The sequence below is a fragment of the Nyctereutes procyonoides genome, unplaced genomic scaffold (assembly GCF_905146905.1).
Source record: "Nyctereutes procyonoides isolate TBG_1078 unplaced genomic scaffold, NYPRO_anot_genome, whole genome shotgun sequence".
NCBI classification, from domain to species: Eukaryota; Metazoa; Chordata; class Mammalia; order Carnivora; family Canidae; genus Nyctereutes; species Nyctereutes procyonoides.
In genome coordinates, this window is record NW_026575046.1 from 65,543,175 (window position 1) to 65,548,561 (window position 5,387).

The 5,387-nt window shown below is 45.7% G+C and overlaps 1 pseudogene; it reads right to left on the reverse strand.

Annotated features, from left to right (window-relative positions):
• Positions 1-3,956: 3,956 nt before the first annotated feature.
• On the reverse strand, positions 3,957-5,111 carry LOC129509814 (RNA-binding motif protein, X chromosome-like; annotated as a pseudogene).
• Positions 5,112-5,387: the final 276 nt, after the last annotated feature.

The following is a 5,387-nucleotide window of genomic DNA, read 5'->3' on the forward strand; positions in this document are numbered from 1 at the left end:
GATTTGAGGTAGGGCAGGGCCACAGAGTTGTGAAACCGTAAGGGCTGATTTAGGCTGCCAGGAAAGAGTGGGGCAGAGAGGCTGGAACCCCAGGGTGGAGAGCACCCTGGGAATTTGAGGGAATGGGGAATACAGAGATGGGGGGGCAAGGCCTTGCCTTCTGAAATGTCAGAGTAGGAGGAGACATCTGACAGCCGAGAAGGTATCGTGGTGCAGTCTACAACCACATCTCTCTTTCGGGACCAAGGAAGTCAGCTCTCTGCTGCCTGGATGGCTGCCTGCTGAGGGCTCACAAGCCCTGCACACATCTTCATGTGCTCAGGCTGCCTTAACAAAATGCTGCAGACTTGGGGGTGCAGGGGTCTTAAACAACAGACATTTATTTGCTCGCAGTTCTGGAGGCTGGAAGTCTAAGATCCAGGTTTCCACTAATAAGATTTTTGCTGGGGGCTCTCGTCCTGCCTTCTCACTGTATCCTCACATGGTCTTTCTTCAGTGTGTGCAGGGGAGAGTGGGGGTGGGAGGGGAAGAGAGCAAGCTCTGGTGTTTCTTCTTATAAGGACAATAATCCTATAGGATCAGGGCCCCACTCTAACCACCTCGTTAACCTTAATTACTTCCTTAGAGGCTCCAATTCCAAATACAGCCACACTGGGGGTTAGGCTTCAATATTGCAATATGTGAATTTGGGGGAGGTGGGGAGTTGTGGATACAAACATCCGGTGCATCCGAGCCCCTCTTCAGGAATTGCCCTCAGCCAAACAGAACCCCTGGCTCAAGGTTACCCCTTTCCCAGGGGCAGTATTATGTTGAGGTATAAGGGCCATTCCCCTTGCTTTTAGTTGAGGATGATTCAACATGGGGTAGGCTGAGGACTCTAATGCAACTTCATGGCCCTTGGATTTCCCCATCTGCCCTGGCTTGCTGCCCTCACTGCCTCAGGAGTGCAGTCCTGAGAACATGCCCCAGTAAACTTCTGCACTCATATCTCAGCATCAGAGCATATTTCCCAGGGGATCCAACCTGAGACAGATGGCAAATAGGTCAATCCAAGAGCCAACTTTGATCAGCTGGTAAAAGCAGCTGGAGGATTGAGTTGAGAAGGTTTTGGAGGTCAAGTCCTAGCAGTGATTCTTCCATGGGTGAAGAAGTGGGCCTGGGGACTGTGGGCTGGATGTTCAGCATCCCTGCGGGGTGGTGCTGTGTCACTGATGTCAAGTGGGGGAGTTGGAGGAAGGAGAAGCAGACCAACAGTGTCAGAGGCCAAAGGAAATGAGAAGAGGGACCTTCCAGGTAGGAATTTATAATCTGCTTTCAGAAAGCCATTCAGTGGAGGGCTGGGCTGGGTTCAGGTTAGTCTGGAGGGAGAATTGGGGACATGGTGAGTGTAGGTGATTGTTTCAAAGAGTAATGAAGGGGAGGTGAGAAAAAGTCCACAGCTAAAGTGAAAATCATGAGTGAGGAAAGACTTCTTTTAGGATGGAAGAGCCTTGGGTGTGCTTGCAATCCAAGAGGGAAGAGTCAGTGGCAAGGCAAGAGACTGAAGATATAAAAAAGGAAAGCATACTGATGGAGCAAAGTGCTAGAGGGATGACATTAAAAATATTTAACAATTGCTAAGGTGCAAGTGGGGAATAAGAATGAGGTCACAGGAGCTGATTGGCAAAAGCAGAGGAGGGTATATATAGGGGTTAGCCTCCTACAGAGAAGAAAAGGATTGCTTCCTCAAAGAGGTAACAGAGGAAATGAGCATGAAGATAAAGTGAGGCAGGGGTTTCCTGAGTGTTGTGGGGAAGATCTAGAATGTAACAAAAACTTGAGACAATGCAAACTTAAACAAGATATGGGTGCATTTACATAAATAAAGTCTGGGGTGGACCACACTGAGCAAATATAATCATCAGGGATGGAGGCTCTCATCTTGTCCCTTTGTCATTCTCACCCTCCCCCCCCTTGTCATTCTTAACAAGGCTTTCACTTCATGATCATGAGAGAAGCTTGAGCTCCTGCTGTTGTGTCTGCAATCCAGGTAGCATGAAGAAGAAAGGAGTTTGTAGCCAGAGCTGGCATTTGGTGCAAATCAGTAGAGCTTTTTCAGTAGTGAAATTATTGAAATACTTCTCCACCAGCTGACAATAGCTGATGACTCCCTCATGTGTACCTCCCCATTCCCCCCAACTCATCTCCTGGGTCAGTTGGGAACTTTCACGGCATTCCCCCAGTACTATGGCTAGTGTCCTGGCATATCAGTTGTTAAATATTTGCACTGGATGTGTCTCTTCAAGGACAATACCCAGAATTCACAAAATGGTCACTTGTTCTTTTATCACATTGGCCAGACTAAGGTCCCATGGTTGTAAGGGAGGTTGGGAAATTGGTGTTTATTCTGGGTGGCCATGTACTAGCCAGAAATGGGGGGGGGGTGCTGATTACTAACTATAAAGTCAAGGAAAAAGAGGTGAAGGACACTAGAGACCATAGCAGAATCGACCACACAGGAGGGCTACAGAGGTGTGCTGTAGCACAGAGGGCTTTGTGAGCCTAACTGGGTTGGTTGATTCTCCAGCAGCTTTCTCTGGTGGGGATAGAGGAGAAGAAATCAGAGGCTGGGAATTGGTGGGTGGGTGACTGAAGTGTTATGGGGAGTGTGGTCCTCATGAAGGGCTGGTATTTGAGCTGCCTGAGGGGTCCAAAATAGGAGAAAAGCAAATGTAGGCAGGGAAGACTGAAGGCTGGAGGTCTTGAGGAGGAAGATGCTGGATGTCACTGTTTGAGACACAGAGGCTCAGAGGGCTTCCAGGGCAGGATGAGGTGCCAGGGTGGCTGTTTGGGGAGCCAAGTGAGTGAGCCGGGCCTTCACAGTGGATGCCTCTGCTAAATCAGCTATGTTGGCCACGGACCCTTTCAGGTGTAGAAACAGATGAAAGCTCTCTGGAGCCAAAAGTGAAATACCAATGGATCCGGCAGGTGGGTGTTTCAAAAGAACTCAGGCACTGAAAATGGGGCCTCATGAGGAACTAGGACTCAGAACTGGATAATCATCAGGATCCCTGCTGGGATTTCCAAGTATGGCTCACATTTCTGAAGAAAGAGATCTTTTCAGTTTCCTGAAAACTTGAGCTCACAGTAGGGAGGAAATGAATGGGATTTTCTTTTCTTTATAAAATGTTCCCATAATCTTTTAATTTTTTAAATTTATTTTGGTTTTGGCCAAACTTTTTATTTAGTTTTCTGCAGTTGCTTAACACACACTTAAATGGTCTTATTGGGGGAGCAGGAAGGGAAGGCTCTTGCAGATTCCCAAAATATGGCCAGCATTATCCATTTGCTTTTTTTGGATTTACTGGGTGAAAAGCACTTTCCTTATATAAGCATCTGATCTCAGGTTTTTCATTACTGAGAACATAGAGATTTCAGTTTGAAGACACTCTGAAATCCTAAGCGTAGCATACCCCGACCACCCTCAAGTAGCTAGCTTGCTTGTATAGGCAGAGGGCTCACCTCTCTTATTTTATTTTATTTTATTTTATTATTTCATTTCATTTTATTTTACTTTATTTTATTTTAATTTTTTTGACCCACCTCTCCATTTTAGATGGCTAGATGTTTGTGGAAGGTCTTAGAATTGCTTTGCCTCATTTACCAGGAAAAATCAGATATAGAAAGTGGCCTTTAATGACACTTCTTTTAACTTGAAGAGTTACAACACGAGTACACAAGTCAAGTCTTAACACATTTAACATTTGCTTCTCGAAAGCGATGTCATAAGGTCAAATAATATTAAACAGATTTGACTTTCTTTCCCTCACAAGAACATAAAAATTATGGAAGGGGAACTTAACAGGAAATTTTAAAACGGTAATGTAATTTTTCCTTTTAGTAGTCATGACAGGAAAGGTTCCACTTTTTTGTTTGTTTCTTTGAACGGGGATTTTGGTCCAAAGTTTTGTTTGTTTTTAATATCTGCTTCTGCCTCCCCCTCTAGCAGATCAGCTTCCTCTGCAGCCACCACCTCTTGGTGCTCTGTGGCTTGAACTGCTCTAGGAATCATGGGCAGGAGGGGGAAGCCCTCTTTCTTGTCTGCCAACCTGATCATGACCACTTGAATAGAGAGATCCCTTTGGCTGCTTGAGTAGCTGTCTTGACTTCCATCGTATCTGTCACGTGAGCTGCTGTAATCATCGCGACTGCTTCCACCATTAGATGGTGGGGGCCCTCATATAGGTGGAGCACTATGTGAGTTACCATTACTGTCAAATGAATCTCTCTAGGAACCTCCACTTGGGTGATCTGAATAGTCACAATCATGACCATAGCCATCTCTATCCTATAGCCTCTTGATGGGTAGTCATTATGTGAACTGGAATGACCATGTCATGGTAAGTATACTCTCTTGGTGATGGTGCATAATCTCTTTTTTGATAAGAATTTGGGTAATCTCTGCTTGAATAGCTATCTTTAGTAGAATATCCATCATCTCTTGGGGACAAATAAACATCTCTATGAGAGGGCAGGGGTTCCCTTCGAGGTGGGCCTCCACAACTATCTTTTCCACATGACACAGGAACTCTTCCTCCCATTCCACTGCTGCTGTGAACTGGTCCTGAAGGGGCAGATCTTTTAGGAGGAGGACCGCCACTCTGTGGTGGTTGGTGGTCCTCTTTTTACTGGAAGTGGTCCCCCGGAAGAACTCATGTTAAAATTCATGGAATAGCCCCCATCATCCATGTGTCCTCCACATGAGGGAAGTCCCCTGGTTCCTCCACTTCCTCCTCTTCTGCCTGTGAGACCTCTTGGAGGGCCTCTACTTCTTGAGGGTTGAAGTAGTCCATGTCTACCATTTCCAAATGATGGTTTAGTTGTTTGTTCTACCTTGATGGGTTTTCCATCTAAGGACTTTCCATTCATGTCTCTGGCTGCATCCTTAGCATCTGTTGGGCTCTCAAAGGTGACAAAAGCAAATCCTCTTATTTGTTGGTTTCACGATCTTTCATCAATAGAACTTCCACTATTTGTCCATATTTGCCAAATACTGCTTCAAAGGCTTTTTCATTTGTTTCTGTATTGAGGCCACCAATGAAAAGCTTTCCTGGGTGATTTGCTTCAACCATTTTTTCCCCCTGGTGGGAGTTAGAGGGGTGAAGACCATTCCAAGTTCCTACAAGCTCGCCAGTAGGGGCTTCGTAGCAGCTCAGCCCAAGGGAGGGTTGCCGGTTCTGAGAATGGAAGAGTGAAACTGCTAGCACTATTGCACAATGAGCTAATCTTTTTCGTTAAAAAACATAAAGTAACACGTGTGGACATTGTAATGAGTAAAATAGGGCAAAGATGAGATAATCCAAGTCAGCAGGCTCTCTCCCCACCTCCAGTTCTCTGTTCCTCTCCTC